Genomic DNA, 24,110 nt, shown 5'->3' with positions numbered 1-24,110 from the left:
TCCTCAAAGATATAATTTTAGCAGGGGGATAATATCTACCAATAAAAGCATCCTTGCATTTAGTCCATGAATCAATACTATTCTTAGGCGAGAGATAGCAACCAATCTTTAGCTCTTCCTCTTAATGAGAAAGGGAACAATTTTAGTTTAATAATATCACCATCTACATCTTTATATTTTTGCATTTCACATAGTTCAACAAAATTATTAAGATGGGCAGCAGCATCATCAGAACTAATTCCAGAAAATTGATCTTTCATAACAAGATTCAGTAAAACAGGTTTAATTTCAAAGAATTCTGCTGTAGTAGCAGGTGGAGCAATAGGTGTGCATAAGAAATCATTATTATTTGTGGTTGTGAAGTCACACAACTTAGTATTCTCAGCGTTGGCCATTTTAGCAATAGTAAATAAAGCAAACTAGATAAAGTAAATGCAAGTAAACTAATTTTTTTTGTGTTTTCGATATAGCAAACAAGACAGTAAATAAAGTAAAGCTAGCAACTAATTTTTTTGTGTTTTGATTTAGTGCAGCAAACAAAGTAGTAAATAAAATAAAGCAAGACAAAAACAAAGTAAAGAGATTGAGAAGTGGAGACTCCCCTTGCAGCGTGTCTTGATCTCCCCGGCAACGGCGCCAGAAAAATATGCTTGATGGCGTGTATTTCACACGTTCTTTGGGCAACCCCAAGAGGAAGGTATGATGCGCACAGCAGCAAGTTTTCCCTCAGAAAGAAACCAAGGTTTATCGAACCAGGAGGAGCCAAGAAGCACGTTGAAGGTTGATGGCGGCGGGATGTAGTGCGGCGCAACACCGGAGATTCCGGCGCCAACGTGGAACCCGCACAACACAACCAAAGTACTTTGCCCCAACGAAACAGTGAGGTTGTCAATCTCACCGGCTTGCTGTAACAAAGGATTAACCGTATTGTGTGGAAGATGATTGTTTGCAGAGAAAACAGTAAAAACAAGTATTGCAGTAGATTGTATTTCAGTAAGGAGAATTGGACCGGGGTCCACAGTTCACTAGAGGTGTCTCTCCCATAAGACGAACAGCATGTTGGGTGAACAAATTACAGTTGGGCAATTGACAAATAAAGAGAGCATGACAATGCACATACATATTATGATGAGTATAGTGAGATTTAATTGGGCATTACGACAAAGTACATAGACCGCCATCCAACCGCATCTATGCCTAAAAAGTCCACCTTCAGGTTATCATCCGAACCCCTCCAGTATTAAGTTGCAAAGCAACGGACAATTGCATTAAGTATGGTGCGTAATGTAACTAGTGACTACATCCTTGAACATAGCACTAATGTTTTATCCCTAGTGGCAACAAGCACAACACAACCTTAGAACTTTCTCGTCATCGTCCCAGGTGTCAATGCAGGCATGAACCCACTATCGAGCATAAGTACTCCCTCTTGGAGTTAAAAGCATCTACTTGGTCGGAGCATCTACTAGTAACGGAGAGCATGCAAGATCATAAACAACACATAAGCATAACTTTGATAATCAACATAACAAGTATTCTCTATTCATCGGATCCCAACAAACGCAACATATAGAATTACATATAGATGATCTTGATCATGATAGGCAGCTCACAAGATCCGACAATGATAGCACAATGGGGAGAAGACAACCATCTAGCTACTGCTATGGACCCATAGTCCAGGGGTAGACTACTCACTCATCACTCCGGAGGCGACCATGGCGGTGTAGAGTCCTCCGGGAGATGATTCCCCTCTCCGGCAGGGTGCCGGAGGCGATCTCCTGGATCCCCGAGATGGGATCGGCGGCGACGGCGTCTCTGGAAGGTTTTCCGTATCGTCGCTCTCGGTACTGGGGGTTTCGTCATGGAGGCTTTAAGTAGGCGGAAGGGCAAGTCGAGAGGGGGCACAGGGGCCCCAGATGATAGGGCGGCGCGGCCAAGGGGGGGGCCGCGCCGCCCTAGGGTTTGGCTCCCCGTGGCCCCACTTCGTTTCGTCTTCGGTCTTCCGGAAGCTTCGTGAGAAAATAGGCCTCCGGGCTTTTATTTCGTCCAATTCCGAGAATATTTCTTTACTAGGATTTCTGAAACCAAAAACAGCGTAAAACAACAGAACTGGCACTTCGGCATCTTGTTAATAGGTTAGTTCCAGAAAATGCACGAATATGACATAAAGTGTGCATAAAACATGTAGATAACATCAATAAAGTGGCATGGAACACAAGAAATTATCGATACGTTGGAGACGTATCATACCTCATGTGGTGCTTTCCTTCTGCATCTAGTGGGCCTCCCAACTTGTTTTTTGAACAGAGGTGCCAACACTACAGGTCCATTCATGTTTTCCCACTCTGTCTTGTCTCTACATGGGTATACAACATTTCCATATGCCTTGTCATGCATTTCAACTGAATAGCATTTGTCAACTGTTGTAACATGGTCTATGTTGTCACTCCTTAAGCATGCTATGACATGAGGGCAGGGGATTCCTGTTTTCTACCACCTCATGCAACTGCACGTCTTGTGCAAGAGATCAACAACATATTCCACTGGCTGAGAGGAGACTAGTTCACCCACTTGAAAGAGGCCATCCCCTGCTCCATCTGCAAACACATTGTTTGAGAGCTCAATGTGCTTGTCAAGCTTCTTCCTTATTTTTGGGAAAATAGGACCAGGCCAAGTACTCCTTTCATTGTTCTTTGTGTAATGCCTTGTCATAATTTGAGCCTTGATTGTTGCAAACATACCAAGCACAGGGAGTTCTCTTGCTTCTAGAATGTACCTGCAATAGTAAGTAAAATGCCACATTAGGTCCTAGCACACAAGAAGTAAGTGAAGAACATCATAACAAGCACATGGAATGCATCTTACTTGTTGAAGACCTCACAGTTGTTGTTAAGTAAAATGTCACATTTAGGCATGTCACTTTGGAAGGCTCTAACCCATGTTTTAGGATCCAAATTGTACAACCAGGTATATGCATCTGAGTTAAGTGCTTTCATCTGAGCCATATGCTTGTCAAAGAGAGTGACGGTATTGCTTCTAGCTATTTTTCACAGTTGATTTTTCAGTACATCTCCCTTGAAGAGCTGCTGAAAATTTTGCCACATATGCCTAACATAGAACCTATGTTCTGAGTCAGGAAAAACAACTCTGACAGCATTGATCAGTCCCTGCATTGTAAGTCAAGAATTAGGCATGCATTGTAAGTCAAGAATTGGGCATGCATTGTAATTGAAGTATTGGGCATGCATTGTAAGTGAAGAATTACCTTTTGTTTATCTGACATATATAATTGTCCAAGGTGCAGTGTGAACTATTCCTAAGTCACTCTTCAGTGTTTCAAGAAAACAAGTCCATGATGATGTATCTTCCACTTCAACTGCAGCCATGGAAATAGGGAAGATGCAATCATTGGGATCCATCCCCACAGCACACAACAACTGGCCTCTATACCTAGTCTTTATGTGGCATCCATCTATGAAAATTACTGGCCTGCAACCTTGTAGGAATCCCCTTTTGCATGCTTCAAGGGACATGTAGCACTTCTTGAATCTTCCACCATCATCTAGTGAAAGAAAAAAAGAACTGCCCTGGATTACTCCTCCTTATCTCATTTGCATAATCCCATAGCATTCTATACTGTTGTTCCTCATCTCCATAAATAACAGTCATGGCAATCCTCTTAGCCCTCTGTAATTTGCTTGTGGATGGTGTCATGTTCCAGTCTTTCTGCACAACCCTTCTGAAATTTTTAATACTCTTGCCTTGATCTGCTCTAAAGCTCTCCACATACTTCTCAGCAATGAACTTAGCTGTGAAATCACAAATTTTCCACTTTCCTCCACATGTGTGCTCAGCTGTGTATCTCTTGATCTGAAATGCTAATGTCTTGGAGTCAGATGATGCCCAAAGATACCAGCTGCACTTTGGTTCACACACTGCCCTCACCCTCCTCTTGTCATTTACTGGGAGTTTGATGGGTTTTCTGTGTTTTTATAGCTCTGATAGCTTTCCTCAGCAACTCCACATTAGCAAATACTTAGCCAGTTGAAAACTTTGGATCATGAAGATCATCCTCTCTGAAATTCTCTGATTCCTCCTCTGTTTTTTCACATTTCACTTTTCCTTTTCCACATGCTCTCATTCTACTACTTTTGGTAGCTGATATCTTCTTGTTATCATTGTCATAGTCATCACTATCCTCATAACCATTGTCAACATACAGATCATCATCACCATCACTAACATGATCATCTGAGTCCACACAATCAAACTCTGAATCTGATCCATCCTCACTTTCAGACATTGCAGCACCATGTTCTGGTTCTGGCTCACTGGAAGTGTGCCTCTTCCTTTAGCTTAAATTCGGCTGTCAAGTTCAGTGATGTCCGATGGATTTAAGTCCATTTCATACGCTAAAAGGTGCCCGCGTGCGTTTGTTTCTATCAGCTAGCGAAATTTGCCTTCGAGCTAGGATCGACCGTTTGCGCATGGATGCCCTAGTGAAAAAGCGCGTTGCACTCTTCCCACACTTTTCATTTATAAAATAATTTATATTGCGTTAAAAATATATAATATAAAAATATAAAAAGGTTATGGCCTACTAAAACCCTAACCCTAGCCTACTCCTCGCCGTCACTAGGCACCTAGGTCAGGTCGACGAGGTTCGGAATCGCACATGGCCAGTTGGGACCCGACGGAGCAAATGCCGACGTGGCCGACTGCGGAGGTGGAGCGGCCATTGGTGACATAGGCATCCCGGATGGGCCTGCCGAAGATAGTACCCAGGGTTTACTGAAGGTCCATCACCCAAAGTTTGTGAAGCCTGGTCGTCTATGGAAAGTAGAGATAGATTAGGAATAGAGACTTGTAATTCTACGGAACTGATTCAAAGAGCCTCCCATCAATTGTAACTTGTGTAATACGGAGCCCTCGGCTCCGCCTCCTATATAAGGGGGAGTCGAGGGACAAAGAAAGGATCAATCTCATTGTCAACTCAACCCTAGTTTTTAGCAGTCGAGCACCTTTTCGGCTGAAACCTTCGAGATCTACTTGCCCTCTACTTCCGCGAAACCCAAGTCTACAACTTGTAGGCATTGACAAGTTAATACCTTGTCAATTGGTGCCTAGAGGGCAGAGGCGGCGGAGGAGGCGACACCGAGTACTGCATCGCCGAGTTGAAGGCCTCATCTTTCGATAGGCCTGGCAGCATGAGGTCGACGGCATATCGGGGCATCGGCGGCGCTGTCGGCATCTCTGATATGAGGATGCCGAAACTTGTCGCCTTGTCTTTGCTCAGCTCCTCCGGCAGCTCGATCTACCTGCCCACCTGCTGGACCATTTGGATCGCGTGGAAGACGCTGGAGACGAAGTCGTCCTGAGGTGGAGGACACGGAGGCAGCGGCGTACGCGGACCACGTCAACTCCCTCTGCGGCAGTTTTTGCGGTGGGCCGAAGTTGAAGTCCTTGTCGCCGAGGAACCCCGCCATCCGCCGATTTGATAGTCTATTTTCCGCGTGTGTTCCACCGAAATCTCAGGTATTTCTTAAAGCAGTAGACATATTTTTTGGGGGGATTTCTTAGAGGACATTATTAGCCAACCAATTAAGATCTTTACATCCTTTTACACTTGGTATATTAACCTCTTTGTAGATTGGATGATCTATATACAAGATAGCTAGAAGTATGAATCCGAGCATGGCCCGTATTGTACGTGACTCCGACAGTCCGACTCTGAGTATGTCCGAAAGTGATCAAGTTGGAATATAAGGGCATCTCCAGGCGCGTTTTCAAAGCGTCCCTCAAAGGTTTTTGAAGCGCGCCGGATATTTTTTTGTTCCCAGCCGCACGCCCCAAAGCTTTCTTCCGTCCGACGCGGCTTAATACGCTGTCTGGCACACCGTGCTCGTCCCCGGTCTACAAGGGACGCTTCGAGCACGCCGGATAGAGCGAGAATCAAGGCGGGGAGTGGAAGGCCCGACACGTCATTCGCACATTCAAGTTTAAACTAACCGTCTCCTACCTTGCGACGGAAGTTATTGGCGCGCACCGATGGTGCAGTTTTCGCAGAGGCGCATCGATACGTTTCGTCGCGCCTAGCTTTGTGTGCCGCTGTTAATGAGCGCCACCGCTCCCTCACCTCCCTCCGGCCTATAAAGAGGGGCGCTCTCTGCATCGTCCCTCACACATAAACCCTAGCGTGCTCTCCCCAACCCTAGCCGCCACCATCTCAAGAGTCGAGGGCCATTCAATGGCTGGTAGAGGCCGAGGCCGAGGTCACGGTCGTGGCCGTGTCCGTGTCCGCGGTTGCGGTCGTGTTGGAGCAACAAGGCCTGCACGGTCGCCATCGTCTTCCGAGGGGGAGTGGGAGTTCGAGTGCATCGTCGTCCTCAATGGTGATCCACCCGGCATCTAGAGGTTGCCGGACAAGTTCACCGAGTTCGTCACCGGCCGTGTTGCAGCTGCGGGAGGCTGGCTGCGGCTTCTACCGGTGGCCGGTGGACGTGCTCTTCGTTGGACGTGGCAAGATGTACCTCCACACCGGCTGGGAGAAATTTGTGTGCTTTCATGACCTCCAAGCCGGTTGCGTGCTCAGATTCTCCTACCAAGGTGACAAGGAGATGACCGTGAAGATGTTCGACGACACGTCCTGCTGCCGGCACTACCACGGAGACGATGAAAAGGAGGATGATTGAACACGCCGAGTGTTCTTTCTTCATAGCGAAAATGGTCACTGGGGTTTCTAAATGTTCTCAATGCAAAAGACCAACATGGCTATCATTACCAGCTGAATTTTCAAGTTTGGGTGACTGAGAGTGCCTGTGAGTGTTCTTTCTTGGCAGCGAACTACGAAATCTGCGAAGCCAACTATAATTAGGTTTCCTCATTTTGCAATGTTTTAACTATGTATTAGTTTCTGAAAATCATATTCCAAACTATGTATTAGTTTGTGTACAACCATGTTTCCAATTATGTATTAGTTTGTGTAATGTTCCTTTTCTTTATTGAAATTAAAATGCAAAAAAAAGTATTTTAATGTAAAAACAAGTTTGAGGGCCGCGTTTGAGGGATGCGGCTAGGGAGCGACGTCCCCCAAACGCGGCACAAAGAAAACGTGTCCCCAAAAGCTCGATCCGACACCGTTTGGGGACGCGGCTGGAGATGCTCTAAACGCCCTATGTGTAATACTAATACTAGTCACAATCACGACAATCACGACGAAAGGAAAAAATGAAATTTGTTTCTGATCCCTCGTGAGTTTTTTTTGCGAGAAGAATTTCCGTCTACCTGAGCCGTACGCGTAGCTGATTTCGGAGGCCAAAAAGCCACCGGCGTTGGAGATATCGGTTCTAATTGTCACCAGCGAGGGCAGCATCGCGGTGGATCTTCACACCGGTCACTGCCCCCTTACCACATTTAAGAGCATCTCCTTACCACATTTAAGAGCATCTCTAGCCGCGTCCTTGAAAGTGGCCTCCAAAGGTATTTGGTGCGCGTCGGACAAAATTTCGTTTCCAGCCGCGTGCTCCAAAGCCTCCTTCCGTCTGGCGCGGCCTAATACGGTGTCTGGGGCGCCCCGAGTCCGTCCCCGCACTCCACAGGGGACGCTCCGGGCACGCCGGACACAACGAAAAGCAAGGTTGGCTCCCACCTGTCGCGAACACTTCCATAACGGTTGGCTTGCGCCTTTTATTTCTCGTCGTGCCTTCCCTCCCGCGCCTCCCACCCCTCCTCCGCCGCTCGATTTGCTGCCCGTTTCGACGGCAGATCTCTTCTGAGTCGGGCACCATCGTGGCGTCTGGCTCTCTCGCCGGCCTTTTCGCCGCCGCTTCGCCAGTGCGTCCGAGAACGCGTCGTCAAATCTGCCCCACCTCCACGCACATAAGTTGTTCGACACCATGTAAGGTAGGCGTGATAGGTTGTTCGTTGCCTCGTATGCCATAGCTGAATTTTAACCATTAATTTTGCTTCAGACATGGATAGTGATGACGAGATGCTTGTCCGACTGCTGAAGGACGAGCAAGCCTTTGATGACGACATTCAGGAGCATTTGCTGATCATCGCGTCCCTCCAGAACATGCTGGACACCAAGGCGGAGAAGCGGAAGAGGCCGCGCCTGATGGTGCTTATCGTAACGCCGACTTCACACTGTTGGGGAACCCCAAGAGGAAGGTATGATGAGCACAGTAGCAAGTTTTCCCTCAGTAAGAAACCAAGGTTTAATCGACCAGTAGGAGAAAGGCGTGACTTCTGAAGGTGTTGTTGGCTGACTAGTGGCAGGGCGCACTACCGGCGTCAGCAACAATGTGGAACCTGCACACAACATAACCAAAGTACTTTGCCCCAACTTCAAGTGAGGTTGTCAATCTCACCGGTTTGCTGAACACAAAGAATTAGACGTATCGAGTGGAAGGAGATGTTTGCAGAAAGTAAACAGAACATGATTGTAGTTGAATTTATTAGTAAAGGAAATAGGACCGGGGTCCACAGTTCACTAGAGGTGTCTCTCCATAAAGAAATAGCATGTTGGGTGAACAAATTACAGCTGAGAAATTGATAGAATATCAACTAATACATGACAAGATGATTACTATGAGATTTGATATGGGCATTACAACATAATACATAGACCGTAATCCAACTGCGTCTATGACTAATAATCCATCTTCAGGTTAGCATCCGCACCCCTTTCAGTATTAAGTTGCAAGCAACAGAGTATCGCATTAAGCAATGTGTGTAAAGTAAACAATAGAATTACTCTTTGATAAAACATTGTAGTTTTCTCCCTAGTAGCAATAGCACATCTACAATCTTAGAAGTTATAAAGTCACTCTCCAGAAAACTAGAGACATGAACCTACTATCGAGCATAATACCCTCTCTTGGAGTCACAAGTGTCCACTTGGCCAGAGTTTCTAGTAGCAACGGAAAGCATGCAAGATCACAAATAACATATGACATGAATATATAATCAATCTCAACATAGTATACAATATTCATCGGATTCCAGCAAACCAAACATATATGATTACATAAAGATGATCTTGATCATGTAGGGCAGCTCACAAGATCGATCCATGAAGCACAAAGTGGAGAAGACAACCATCTAGCTACTACTATGGACCCATAGTCCAGAGATGAACTACTCACGCATCACTTCGGAGGCGGGCATGGCGATGTAGATGCCTCCGGCGATGATTTCCCCCTCCGGCAGGGTGCCGGGAAGAGCTTCAGAACCCCCTGAGATGGGTTTTGTGATGGCGGCCGCGACTGAACTTTTCGTGGATGGATGCTCGGGTATCCAGGGTTTTCCCGAGAAGATGTATAGATAGGCGGATGATTTAGGTCAGTGGGGCGCCTGGTGGGCCCAGACCTACACTAGGTGTGGGCCAGGTGCAGGCTGCATCTAGGGGTGGTCTGGCCGCCCTGCTGCGCATCTTCGACCCCCCCCCCTCTGGACTTCGTCTTCGTTTAAGTAAAAAAATTGACTTGCTTTTGTTTTGTCCAATTCCCAGAATATTTCATGTACAACTTTTCTGAAATACAAAAACAGCAGAAAACAGGGAACTAGCATTGTGGCATCTTGTTAATAGGTTAGTGCCGAAAATTATGTAAAAGTGCAACAAAGTGTAAACAAAATATATATGAATTGGTGTAAAATAAGCATGGAGCATCAAAAATTATAGATACGTTTGAGACATATCAAGCATCCCCAAGATTAACTCCTGCTCGTCCTCGAGTAGGTAAGTGATAACAAAGATAATTTTTGAGGTGACATGAAACCAACACAATCTTGATCAAGCATGTAAAGCATTGTGAGCTGGGATCTAAGTCTCTAACATAGGCATGATAGATATAATTCAATCAAACTTAGAAACTACTCTCTCCGTTCCTTTCTATAGTGCCTATAGATTTTTGGCATTTGTTTCAGAATATAAGGTTGTAGCTTAGCTTTTTTTCAATTACCCCCTCCCCATTTAGCTCCCAAATCGTTTAGCTCCCAAATTTGTTATGGTAAGTTAGGAAGATATGGATTTCCCAAATTTTACGTTGATCTCAAATCGTTCAGTTAGGGGTCTTGTGTAAAAAATACTCTTGCGCTAATTTCCGTGCCAAAAAACTATAGGCACTATAGAATGGAAAAGAGGGAGTATGTTATAACATGAAGAGTAACTCAAACAAAGGATCATGAATAATAGTGCATTGAAAGTAAACATAACAAAGTGGTACTCAACATGTCCTTTATGGAATAGCAAAACATAAATGCTAGGACACCTTCAAAGTTCAGAGGGTGACTAGATACAAGTAATTTGAGAGCAAGCAATAGCACAATCATGAATCAATCAATAATAATTTTGGGACTATGCACATTGAACTAAGAATGACAACTATGCTCTCTTAATCGGTGCATAAAGTAGAAGGTGAAGACTCAGCATAAAGTAAAAGAGATACTCTTTGCAGAGTAAGCAAGATAAACAAGTTTTATAAAACTTACAAAAAGTATGGTACTTATTAGCTTTGAGCTCTCATTGCCCCTATCATAAGCATCTTGAATGGTTAAATTAATGTGAGTAAAAAATGAGCTATATGCTTGCAAATCACAAGTTGAAAATCTCACGCCCCTTGAATGCGAGTACCTAAACCTCATGCTACTCAACTTAGGTCCCAAATAAGTTCTTGTCATTGTAAGTATACATGTATCATTGAGAACCGCCAACGGGGTACCTCTTGCCCGATGATATGGAGGTACTCTTGTGGAGCAATCCCATGCCAAAATGACAAGACAAACAGACAGTGAGCACCTCAGCAATTTTTTATTTACTATGGGTATAGCTTTTTATCGCAAATGCTTCATAGAATGCTCACTATGGCTTAGCTGTAAATTTCCACCATGAATGATGCATGGATTAGATTAGCGATCCAGGCGTTTCCCTAACTCATATACAAATTCCATGGACTTATAAGTTTCCACTTTATTTCGCACCACTAGGCATCCATAGACAAAAGAACATGACATCAACTGAATATAAGTGCAATGTCGAAAGTGTTCCCCATGAAAACATAGTTCTACTAACTCCCAACTCGCAATTTGCAAACATATAAACTTCATAAGATAGGCACAATGATCAAATTTATTAAGTACAATAAATTCAATGTGCCATCAAGTTCATGAGAGCTTTACTAATTAATTTTCTCATGCCAAGATTTAATTTGGAAGATAAAAACATGATGAATTACTTGGAATAGGAATAATCCTACTAGGTAGATATGGTGGACACAATTGGAAAACTTTGTTTCATGGTGGTTGGATGCACGAGTAGAGTTAATACTCAGCACATGCGAAGGCTAGCAAAAGACTGGGAGCGACCAACTAAGAGAGCAATTATGGCCATAATCATGCATCGACAAATCATTATCAATCAAAGCGTAGAGTGATATTACAAGTCAAAAACTAAATGATCATAGAGGCTTTAGTTGACTGGTTATAGTCATAACATGGTGTAATCTTTAAGTAGAATTATTTTCTTGAAAATAAAATAAAAAACTTTAAATCTTTTCTTAAATAATTGTTAACTCAAATATTTTCAAAAACTAATTCTTTTATCCCAAATGTTTCTTTTTATTCCTTGTTGGGTTATTAAATCATAAAAAATCACTAGTAAAGGATTTAATAATCAAATAAAACTTAAATATTTAATAAACCTTAGAATTAACACTAACACTCCGGGGAAAGGAATTCAACCAAAAGAAATAGACCAAGCATGCATCATTTGAATCTTTATAACATTGTCCTTATCGAACAATGATGCTTCTTTTCAGAACCCGAGTTCCAGGTTCCATCCAAACCTGCGAACTGCACTATCTCGCAGTCTCCAGGCAAGTTCACCCCTTGCTCATGCCACGTTGATTACTTTCTATCATTTTAGTCGCAAAGAAATATACTTATCACTCCTGCATTGAAAATGAAATGTTACTTTTCCAATTATGAATATGACTATGTGGTGGGCAATGGAACCATGGTATGTGTTGATAGTGGAGGTTCCATTGCAAGGGTTCTATATATCTAGGACTAATAACCAATGCCGTCTAGTGATTCTAGCGCCGTGCATATCGCGTTAACCATAAGATCTATAATGACTCCGGGGAAGTCAGTTGTATCTTCTTCCTTCTACATATCAACAGACTTGATAGAGCTTGGATGTGTGTTGGTGAACACTCAGTAGTTTGGGATGGACTTAATCTCCCCATCCATGTGGATGAAGGGTGCTCTACCGTCTATGATGGATTGTCCATAGCATATCAGGGGTAAAGCCGTATGAAAGGGAGATGTCTACCGAGGATATGTGTATGGACAAAATGGTGGGTATGCATGGTCGCGAAGAAGACAATGATTGGCTTAGTTCTTATACTGGGTCTCACACCAAGAAAATGTGGACGGGAAGGTACGCCCGGTTGGCAACAAGGATAAATTCTCTTATGGGAAAAGTAACGTACCTCTCCAGAGTGTATCAAATTATGGTTTGTCACTCCCTGTTCTAGGAAGGGAACTACGAACGCGGCAGGAAAGGAACTCCGTGAAGTTCCGGTCAACCTGTGAAGACTAGCGGGCATAGTTTTCAGAATAAAATAAACTTTTTGAATTTTTTTTTGCGAAACATGCATTGACCTGAGATCTTCTGATCAATCGACGTAACTAGTGCATCAAACACCTTTTCTTTTGAACTTGTTGAGTACCCCTGTACTTACCTTTCCTTCTAAACCCTTGCTAGACTGTGATACCGAAGAGGAGGCTTGCACCGGAGCACCTGAAGGAAAATACGACTTCATCTATGAGGAGCCAGACTTGTCCGGAGGTGTCGAAGGAGTGGACTATGGGATAGTCTACGGCACCAAAGAAGTGGAGGCGGAGTAGTGTTATGCAGTAGGCATAGTTGAGCCGAGCAGCGTAGTGTCTTACCTAAATAAGTTGTCGAGCTCTGATAATGTCTACCTTAGTAGTTTACGAGTTGTAAGAGAATTTTCAACCAAGTTTGAGTCTTAGTGGTGTTCTCATTGGACATGTGAGAATACCGAGATGTTTGTGAACATGTGGTTTATAATAATAATGTGTGATGTTTAAGACCTGCAATGTTTCTGTTGTACCACTTTGAGGGATGTGATATTTGTGAAGAAGCCCCTTCGTAAGTATCATATCAACGAATTGTATACTACAAAATGCAGTGGTACGCTAGATCACCGCAGACACACACACAAGAAAGAAAAGTACGCAATAAATAAAAGATACTGCAATGCAACGATATGATGCATGGGATGTGATATGCAATAGGGTCCATGCTTAGCTAAATTAAGGGGCATTTAGATAGCAAGAATATAAAAATGCCCTCACATAACATTTAGTTCAAGTGGTAAATCAGTTTGACCGAGACAGAGAAGTGGTCTATGATGCATGAACATTTAATATTCAAGTTGCTCGCATTTTTCTAATCGTAAGCGGGATATAAAAACCAACGTGATTGGAGTTATAGAAGTTGAGATATGCATATGGTACGAGTTTTAATATTCAACAAAAATATTTTAATTATTTTATAGATTTTAGTTTTCCAAAAAGCAAAACAGAGGTTGTAGTTGGTTGCACATATTTGAGCAATTTTCATATATAACTCCTTCGGGAAAAAGATACGGTTTATAAGTTGTTATATTTGCAAAATTAATAATATGGAATAGCTATCAATTAATTTGTCATGTTTTATTTGATCAGAAAACAATACTATCTCCATACGGGAATACAAGACCACTTCATTTTTAGAGATAAACTTTGACTACTAATTTAATCAACTATAAGTATGAGTTGCATGCCATTTAAAAATATATGACCGGACGCACATTTCAAAAAAAAAAAATCAATGATATACTTCTGGATGAGTTGTAGTTTCTATTTGATTGACTAAACTATTAGTCAAAGTTTGGCACGAAAAATACAGTAGCCTTGCATTTATGAACGGATGGAGTATCGGAGGCTGAAATTGAGTTCTACTCATTTCCCTGAGTTTAAATTTTAAAACATGTATTATTTGTTTTACAACGATTAAGCCTAATTTACTTGCATTCAATTAGAAGAATAGAAAAATTCTCATCAAAATATGGAGAAATTGTACATATAGGAAACTCTACAGAAAGAAATCCAAACTGCAGCAGTAGATGAACGATTGCAAATTTTCTCCGTGTGTACTGTGTTAACATCTCGCTTTGTGCAGGGTGTCCTCGAATTTGATCTCCTGGAGTGCTAAGAAACAAGCTACAGTCTCTAGGTCAAATACAGAAGCAGAGTATAAATCTGTAGCGAATGCAACAGCTGAGATGATTTGGGTTCAGTCTTTACTTGCTGAACTTGGAGTTAAGTTGACACAGAGATCTTGTCTATGGTGTGATAATTTGGGTGCAACATATTTGTCAGCTAATCCTGTGTTTCATGCTAGAGCAAAACATATCGAAATTGATTTTCACTTCGTTCGAGAACGAGTGTTAAAGAGGCAGTTGGAGATACGGTTTATCTCTTCTAAAGATCAAATGGCTGACGGTTTTACGAAGCCACTTTCCTCTCGAGTATTTGAAGATTTTATGCATAATCTCAACTTGACTAAGTTGTGATTAAGGAAGGGTGTTAGAAAATATGTAAACGTGATCATATGTGACACGTATCAGATTAGGAGAGTCCTAGTCCTATTCATGTATTGCCTAGCACGGTATTATGCCTAATATATATACACGAGTATGAGGCCCTCGGATGTATCCAAGTAGCCAAAGTCTACCTGATCATATTCCAGTTTTCACAGGCAACTATTTTAGACGTCAAAATGGAAAAGCACTGACTGCTTACAGTTCCAAAGCTGGGAAACTCTGCAGAAGGGCATTGAATTTTATCAAGTATTTTTTTCTGTCTCTCGAATCTCAACAGTGGCTGATACTTTGAAATGAGAGGTAGAGAATTTAGTTCTACCGTGGCACAACGTGACTCATGGTTATCTTCTCCAACGAGATTTAACGCACCGGAAGGAGAAGCTTCTTGGCTTCTTGTAGGACCCATCCTACAGCTTGTTCGAGCGGACATCTCATCTCCGAGGCCGTGGCTGAAGCTACGATCAACTTCTGTTCATCAATGCGGCGAGACAGGGGACATGTTGAGTCAGTGGACCCCTCAATTCCACCGCAAAATCTGTTCGAGAATTCAGCTGACGACTCAGTTTGTAGCTCCATGGCCCAAGCGTCTCCAAAAATTCGATGGAAAAAGTGCTCGATCCTCCATGTAAAAATGACGACCATGAACCATGAATGGTTGAGAGGGACTCGCCGGTCGACCATGGACCGGGCCTTCAATGTGAATCCGCCATTCTGCGCGACGACATTCATAAATCTAATTTATCCGTTTCGTAGTTGTAGCCATACTCTCTTGCTGCATTCCGCACTGGGTAGCGTCGAAGATGTTGAAACCTGAATCTCTGTACCGTTGTAACCACCGTAGTCCTAGTCTTCAGTAGTCCCTATTCATGCGCCTGCACGCGTCTGCGCACACCTCTGCTCGCCCACGATCTCATGATCGCCATGTACTAAACCTGGCTCTCTCCTGAGCTCATTTGCAATCCAACAGACAATTCTACAATCCTTCTTGGTATCTCTACTATTAAAAGTAAACTGGTGAATGCCTGGTGTCACATTTTTAGGATGGACAATAATACCCTCTCCACACGTCTTTATCCTACCAAGATGATTTATCTCAACGTAATATGTAACAGCTTATCCGCGTTTTTTGTGGTCAATATCTCGCAACTACTCCCCTTCGGCCGCCCCCAATCATGCGAGCGCCCTTCCCAGCCGCCCTCCACCGCGCGAGCATCGCCGCTCCTGACCTCCTCCACCGCGTGCGGGAAACTCACCATGCTCGCCCGTGTGTCCGCCTAATAATCCCCTGCCGCCGAGTCACCCAACCCATCGCTACTGCGACTCGCCCACCCAGTGGCCACCGCCTGCCCAACGCCCTGCATCTGCATGCCAGCTTCCCGTCCCCTGCCCACATCGTCGACTTCACTGCGGCCCACGCTGCGCCTAAGTTGTGCCCTGCCTCTGGATCGTGCCCCTCGCACGGTGTGGCCGGCCACCACCGCCACCTCCCCGCGTGATTCCGCAGACAAGGGTCTGCACTTGGCACTCCTACCCACAAGAGCCACCGCCAGCGCCGTCATTCTTCGTCCAGCTGACATGTTTCTCTTTTTTTTTTTGGGTCGACAGGGGACTCCGTTCAACATCATCGTGGGGTCGAAGGCGTGGCTGGAGAATCCCGGCGAGGCGTGAGTTGACTGCGAGGTACCAAGATCAGGGCAACGACTTCACGGTCGCCACCACCAATGGAAAAACGGTGAGTGAGTACGCACAGCTGATCCCCGTAGCTATTCGCCGGCTCTGTAGCAGATTTCACATCAAGTTATACTTTGTCCTAGGAGTCGATCGGTGCCTACCAACTGTTTGTGGAATTACTTTAGTGGAATTGCCAATGCGAGCTATTGTTGCTTACAAGCTGAGAAAACATCCGGACGAGACGAGCCTGCTTCTCATGATGTGTATGTGCCTTCACTATGCGTATGTGTGCTTGCAAGAAAGGGCAACTAATGTGTTTCTATTTTTAGAGATCTCTGAATAAGATTATTCGATCTGTAGTTCTATTTGGATGCAATAAGCATCTTGATCCCTCATGACTCATGTACTGGTGTGTACTGAATAATCTAATGTTCAGTGGAAGACAATATGATGATTTTGTTCGTCTGAGTACTAAATAATCTTCTAATTTGAACTTGTATTGATTTTATATTGATAGGTAGATGTATTAATTTCTAGGCTCGTGTCTATCGGTGGACCTTTTTAGAATTTTCTTGGAATTAAGATATTACATATTTCTTATTTACGAGACAAATTTAAGATTTCTGCACATTGGATTATTATTTGCATTGAATTACGTCTAGCTAAAAGACGGAAATTTCCACATAAATATTCTATTTGGAATACTATATTTGCTAAGCTAATGTTTGTCGAATCCCACTCAGAGGCATAATCCCACGCTCACTAGACTAATGTGATTGTTCACCCGAGTTTTGGGGCTTAATCTCGTGAGGCTGCTGGTTGAGAACAAAATAGCTGAATTCTACCCTGAACTGGTACTTCATCCTATGAGAGCCCTAGACTATCCTTGCATCAAATATGCAGTTGAGCGAGCTTGAGCAAGCCTTTGTGGAAGGGACCTACAACTGATTAATCAATGGTCGAAAAGCTGTGCCATACGAGATATACCTGATACCTCTACTTTATGGACCTTCTTGCTTAAAATAATAGGTGAATGAATTTATATTATGTTTTCTACAGTGGCTCATGTGTTGATGTTCTTGATTTGATTGTGTTCTCTACATGTTTCTTTGTAGGGATGAAATAGCTGATTGCGAGTGTTTGGGCATATGATCTTCCAGGTGAATGATGCCATTGAACAGCTTCCGGAGTACATAGCAGAGGTAAATGTTATTTTATCTCCTCATCCGTCTCATCATCATGTTTCCATATGAGCAAACTCATAAAAAAATACCTGCCGTTTGAGTAGTTTAGGGGTGGTAAACACATTAAGTACAACAAATGAGCAGCTACTCTACTGATCAAACCATATACTCATGTAGATTTATTCTTAATGCCACCGCTTTTGGCTATACAAGTACACTTGATGAAGGCAGAGCCAACATGAATGGGAGGTTTAGAACTCTTCGGTCCTTTTTCACTTGGCAAAGCCCCAACCCAGTGTCGGCGTACACTCGGTTCAGCTGATCGAAAAATCTCTTTGCTACTCACAAGAGCTATAGCAGGTAGTGTAATTTGCAAAGCAAGATTCATTTTGTTTGATGTCGGTAGTCTGAACGGAACAATCAATTTAGATAGCTATGTTGAAATGGTGTAATCTCTGTTGGAAGAACATTGTCCATGACTACTTAAGACATAATGCAGCATGATTTTTTGGGGTCAGTTTTGTCAGTGTCCAAACTAAAATGAAACATAAATATGTTCAGTTCCAGCTTGATGCTTGCGTTAAATGTTCATTTCAGTTGGATGAGATCCTAATGCAACATGATATTTTGGGATCAGTTTTTTTTCTTGTCCAAACTAAAATGGAACATAAACATGTTCAATTCCATCTTGATGCTTCTGCTAAACCCCGTTCATTTCATTTGGATGCTTTGTAGAGATATTTTTCAAAATTCGGTCATGTTTTTCTCCCATTCCTGTTTTGGTATGTTGATTAGTGTCATGTTTTTCAGTAGGGGAAGTAATGGTGTATGATGCTTGAAGAGGACGAATTTGAGGTAGATGGGGATATCACACAGGTGACGAGTTCATCCCATTACATGGTTTGGGATGCTTTATCCGCTCAAGCTGTTTGTTGATTCATCCGCTTGCTTAGGAAATCATGCGAGTGTCCAACTTTAATTTGGTTCAGGGATAGTTTCCATTTGAGTTCCGCACAAACTTGGCATTTGTGTGTTGCCCAGTGTTTAGAATAGGTAGCTGAATATTTGAAATACATTTATCTTAATGTCTCAAGTTTAGATATACATTAGCTTTCCATAATTTATTGCAGCTCATCATTTTCGGCTGATCTAGAATTGAAGCGTGGCGATGGGGGTTGTCCCATTAACCTGTGCACCTACTACTTGCTCAGTGGCCACGCCCCCGCACTGGTCGTGCTACTCTGGAACTTCACCGTGAAACGGCAGATGGTGCTATCTATTATGTTTTCGAAGAAGCTGGAATGAAGGAGCCGACGTAATGCATTTCTTTATATTCTTCTTTGCTTCATACTCGGGATTCTCAACCTTTGGGAAAGATAGCTAGAGCTGCAGATTTGCAATTAGTTTCTTACAAAATGTCTTGTACAAGCGGATACATGACTAACTTTAGTTCAGTTTCGACTATGTAGATTTCAGTTGTTTGGGACTATGACAAACTTAAAGCAATTGCTGTACATGTAATTTTTCTGTTGATTCATGGTATCTGTTCATATTCTGTTTTTTTGGGAGTTCTGAAAGGGTTATGTACCCAATTTATTTCTGATTACAATTTTCTCAACATTAAGTGAATCAAGAAAACCTTTTGGAATCACGAGACTAGACTAGAGACTAGCTCATTTTTCTGTGTTCAAAATGCTAAAGATTTAAGCTTATTTTCCGTCAAAGTTAGAACCTTATGTTGAATCTTGTATTATTAACATTGATGTATTCGCATCAAACTCTATTCTGAAATAAAATCTCATTGGCGTAGTTCTGTTATGAGTTTAGCTAGCTTCTGAATTTTTCTCAAGCCTAGGTTTGAATTTTCTAACGCCCTGACATGTCTTGCCTTCTCTTCTTTTCCCTCTCTGATGTTTCAAGCTTGAGCTTTTCTAGAGCATCAATATGTAGTTTGCACAGAATTGATAAAAAGGCTACATGCTACAGGTAAAAAATCTCCAACGCCAAAGGTGCTTTTACTTGCACGTGCAGAAATTGTATACTGCGCTGGCCCTGCTCTTAGGTATATACCGACATCTGAAAGATATTAACTACCGTTTACTCCGTAGCGAAGCACGGGCATTCTGCTAGTCAGAGCTTAGGCTCAAAAACATGGCCGGAACCTCCTCGGCCACAAACTCCTCCTTCTCTCCCGTACCTCCGATCAACCCCATTGACGAAACCCTCTTCACCCCAATCCAACAACGCCCTCCAATGCCCCGTGCGCCGCCCACCCCTTCCCCAGATGCGTTCAACCTCGCCGGCGCCTTCGATCCAATCTCCGTCGCAACCGGCGCCGCCGCTGCCGGTCCCATGGCCGGATACATACCACTGCCATACCCCTACTTTTCCCCACCCACATCCCACCCCATTCTTGCCATCAACATCTCCACCTACATCTCCTACAAGGTCAACACCGTCGGCGCCAACTATTCCAAATGGCGTCAGACCATAACCTCCCTCCTCACCATGTACAAAGCGGTTGACCACATCACCGAAGGGGCGGCTCCGGCGTCTCCCGACGACACCTGGGAGGCCGTCGATCTCCACATATCTTTGTGGTTTCTGGCGACCCTGAGCGACGATCTTCACCGCCTAGTGCAGGGCTCCGATGGCCGGCCCTGCACCACCTGGATGCGTCTCCGCCGCCTCTTCCTCGACAGGGGCACATCAGGCTACCTCTACCTCAGCAAGGCCTTCCACAATTGTCCGCGCGGCGATCTCTCCATCACAGACTACGCCAGCAAACTGCAGGGCCTCGCTGATGATCTTGCTGCGATTGGTCGTCCCGTCTCCGACACCGACCTCACTGGCGCACTCATCGACGGCCTCGGCAAGCGCTTCAAACTCCAGGCCGAACTCCTCAAGAACGCCGATCCGCTCCCCTCCTTCGCCGTCGCCTACGCCCGTCTCCAGCACTCCGAGCTCGACGACGACACCGAACAGCTCCAGCACGCCTCTCAGGTCATGGTCGCCCACGACGGCGACCGCGGGCAAACCCGTGCCGGTGCCGGTTCTGGCCAGCAGCCTACCGGTGGCGGGCAGCCACCTCCACCCGGATACATCAGCCCCAACTACAAGGGCAAAAACCCCATCCCCGGGTTCGTGCACCCTGGCCGCGGCCGCGGCGACGGTGCTCCTCCGCCCCCTGGCGGCGATCATGGACGTGGGCGCGCACCATCTGGCGGCGGGCGTGGCTCTAGGGACACCTTCATGGGGCGCGGTGGTGGCCAGCTCCCGTGGTATGGCTACTTTGCCCCTGCCACTATGCCGTTCCCACCTCGTGCTTGGATCCCTCCAAACGCCCATGGCGTGCTCGGCTCCCGTCCCCGCCCACCAACCCAGGCGTACCCCGTCATGAACTCCACCGTGCACTCCACCGCGCCACCGCCAGAACCTGCGGCCGCCATTGCTCCCGACCAGCCTACGTCGTGGGATTACACCACCATGTACCAGAACGCGCCAAGCTACGGATCTGCCTTCCACGCCTCCGGCGGAGATTGGGTCATGGACTCCGGCGCCTCATCACATGTCACCGGTAACCCAGGTACATTGACCACTTCTCATTCCTCATTTAAGCCAAATTCACAACATATCGTCGTAGGCAATGGCTCTCGTCTACCCATAGTCGCCAGCGGTACTGCTGAACTCACATCTCGCCCATTTTATCTCAACAATGTGCTCGTCTCACCACACATAGTCAAAAACCTCATCAGCACTCGTAAATTCTCGCGCGATAATTTTGTTTCTGTGGAGTTTGATGGAGTTTGATCCGTTTGGCTTTTCTGTGAAGGATTTGGCTACCCGGCGTCTCCTTATGCGCTCCAATAGCTCGGGCGATCTGTATCCCTTCCACGGCACCAACGACGACCAGCACACCTCTGCCCTTACCTTCTCTGGCGATTTATGGCACCGTCGGCTTGGTCACCCTAGCAATGCAGCTCTGGCTCATCTACCCCTAGATTTTCTTTCCTCATGTAATAAAGCCACTCCTCGATTTAGTTTTTGTGATTCCTGTCAATTAGGCAAAAATTCTCGCTTACCTTTCTCTTTATCTCATTTCCGAGCTGCATCACCATTTGATTTAATTCACTGTAATTTGTGGACCTCTCCCATTGTTAGCTTTTCAGGCTACAAATACTACCTTATTATCCTTGATGACTACTCGCATTACTCCTGGGTCTTTCCTCTCACTAACAAATCAGATACTTTTCAAATACTCCAGAATTTCTTCCTCTATATTCACACACAATTTAACAAAACAATCCGATGCATGCAATGTGACAATGGTGATGAATTTCTCACCACCAACTTGCGCGCTTTCTTCTCCTCCCACGGCGTCGCTCTTCGTTTGTCCTGCCCCTACACTTCGCCCCAGAACGGCCGCGCCGAACGACTCATTAGGACCACAAACGACATTGTGCGCACACTCCTCTTTCACGCCACTCTACCTCCCACATTCTGGGTGGAAGCCCTCTACACTGCCAATCATGTGCTCAATCTACGTCCCTCACGTGCCATTCAGCACAACACTCCTCACTTCCTCCTCTTTGGCACTCCACCCTTGTATGACCACCTGTGCACCTTCGGTTGCCTATGCTTTCCCAACGTTACCTCCACCGCTGCCCATAAACTCATGCCACGCTCCGCACGCTGCATCTTCCTCGGCTACCCTAGGGAACAAAAGGGCTATCGCTGCCTCGATCTCACGACGCGCAAAGTTCACATCTCGCGGCACGTAGTCTTCAACGAGGCCATTTTTCCATACTCCGCCCCACCAGACGCCCCAAACCCACCCGCCACATCGGATCCCATCGCCTCTGAGCGGATCTCCCCCGGGATCGGCGCCCCATCATTGCCAACGATTGGCACACGCCCGGCTCTGTCGATGCGTGCACCTGCCAACCACAAAACGCCACCTCACCCACCTGGCCCACCACCACCCACGCCTGCTACCTCCGATCCAACCACTGTCACCACACCTGACCCACCCAGTCCGGACCACCCTTCCCCTGTCGCTGATCCCACCACACCTGCGCAAATCCCCACATCATCTGCCTCGCCCACTACGCCCAATCCCGCGTCTCCAGATTCCGTTGGTCCCACCGAGCCCTCACCTACCAACCAGACCACGCCACCTCCACCACCTGTCCCACCTCGTGCCATCGCAGTACGTCCACCCACAAACGCACACAAAATGGCGACCCGCGGCAAAACCGGTTATTTCATGCCCAAACAGCACTTCAACCTCACAGCCTCCACAACACACATCTCCCCCCTTCCAGCTTCCTACCGTGTGGCACTACAAGACCCCCATTGGCATGACGCAATGTTAGATGAGTTTAATGCTTTGATGAGAAATGATACTTGGTCTCTTGTGCCTCGGCCTGCAGGTGTTAATTTGGCGATAGGCAAATGGATCTTCAGACACAAACTCCATCCGGATGGCACACTGGCTAGATACAAAGCTTGCTGGGTGGTGCGCGGGTTTACGCAACAACCTGGCATCGACTACGGCGAGACGGTCAGTCCCGTGGTCAAACCGGCCACAATTTGAGTTGTTCTCAGCATCGCCACTTCAAATTCCTGGCCAATCCATTAGATGGATGTCAAAAACGCCTTTCTTCATGGCGAGCTGGCTGAAACTGTTTACTGTCAGTAGCCCTCCGTGTTTGTTGATTCAGACCATCCAACACACCTCTGCCGCCTCAACAAATCCCTCTACGGCCTAAAACAAGCGCCACGAACCTGGTTCACCCGGTTCACCACCTTTCTTCACTCCTTGGGCTTTGTCACTTCCAGATGCGACACCTCCCTGTTCATCTTTCGCCGTGGTTCCGAGGTTGCCTATCTCCTCCTCTATGTTGACGACATAATCCTTACAGCCAACACATCCACCCTCCTCGCCTCCACTATCACTTCTCTCAAAACTGAGTTCTCCATGACAGATCTCGGCGACATTCACCACTTCCTCGGGGTCAACGTTCATCGCAATACACGTGGTCTCTTTCTTTGCCAACAGCAATATGCGCTTGAGGTTCTGGACCGGGCTGGCATGCTGAATTTTCATCCCATCTCCACTCCCGTTGACACGACTTCAAAAATTTCCATCACCACCGGCAAACCTTTCGAGAACCCCTCGCTGTACCGAAGCCTCGCCGGTGCGCTCCAGTACCTAACCATCACTAGGCCCGACCTAGCCTATGCAGTGCGGCAAGTCTGCCTCTTCATGCATGCACCAACGGACGCGCACTTTCAGCTCATCAAAAGGATTCTCCGATACATCCGTGGGACTTCTCACTTCGGCCTCCAGCTTCACCGCGCCTCGACACACGACCTGGTGGCCTACTCCGACGCGGACTGGGCCGGATGCCCGGACACGCGCAAATCAACTTCCGGGTTCGGCGTCTTCCTCGGCAGCAACTTGGTTTCATGGTCATCTAAACGGCATGACACTATCTCCCGCTCGAGCGCGGAGGCTGAGTACCGCGCCATCACGAACTGCGTTGCGGAATCCTGCTGGCTCCGGCAGCTCCTC

At 45.5% G+C, this 24,110-nt stretch overlaps 1 long non-coding RNA gene across 5 annotated transcripts; it reads left to right on the top strand.

The window, feature by feature from the left end:
• Positions 1-16,298: 16,298 nt before the first annotated feature.
• On the top strand, positions 16,299-18,816 carry LOC124676376. Of its 5 annotated transcripts, none has more exons than XR_006993594.1 (6): positions 16,299-16,410; positions 16,575-16,631; positions 17,139-17,378; positions 17,465-17,893; positions 18,344-18,409; positions 18,687-18,816. It is a non-coding gene; the product is annotated as an uncharacterized LOC124676376 (long non-coding RNA). The 5 variants fall into 5 exon arrangements; XR_006993596.1 differs by having other exon boundaries at positions 17,139-17,551; positions 17,711-17,893; XR_006993592.1 differs by having other exon boundaries at positions 17,139-17,893.
• Positions 18,817-24,110: the final 5,294 nt, after the last annotated feature.

The sequence above is a fragment of the Lolium rigidum genome, chromosome 7 (assembly GCF_022539505.1).
Source record: "Lolium rigidum isolate FL_2022 chromosome 7, APGP_CSIRO_Lrig_0.1, whole genome shotgun sequence".
NCBI lineage: Eukaryota > Viridiplantae > Streptophyta > Magnoliopsida > Poales > Poaceae > Lolium > Lolium rigidum.
The sequence above is the reverse complement of the archived record's forward strand: the minus strand, read 5'-3'. Positions and strand labels throughout refer to the sequence as shown.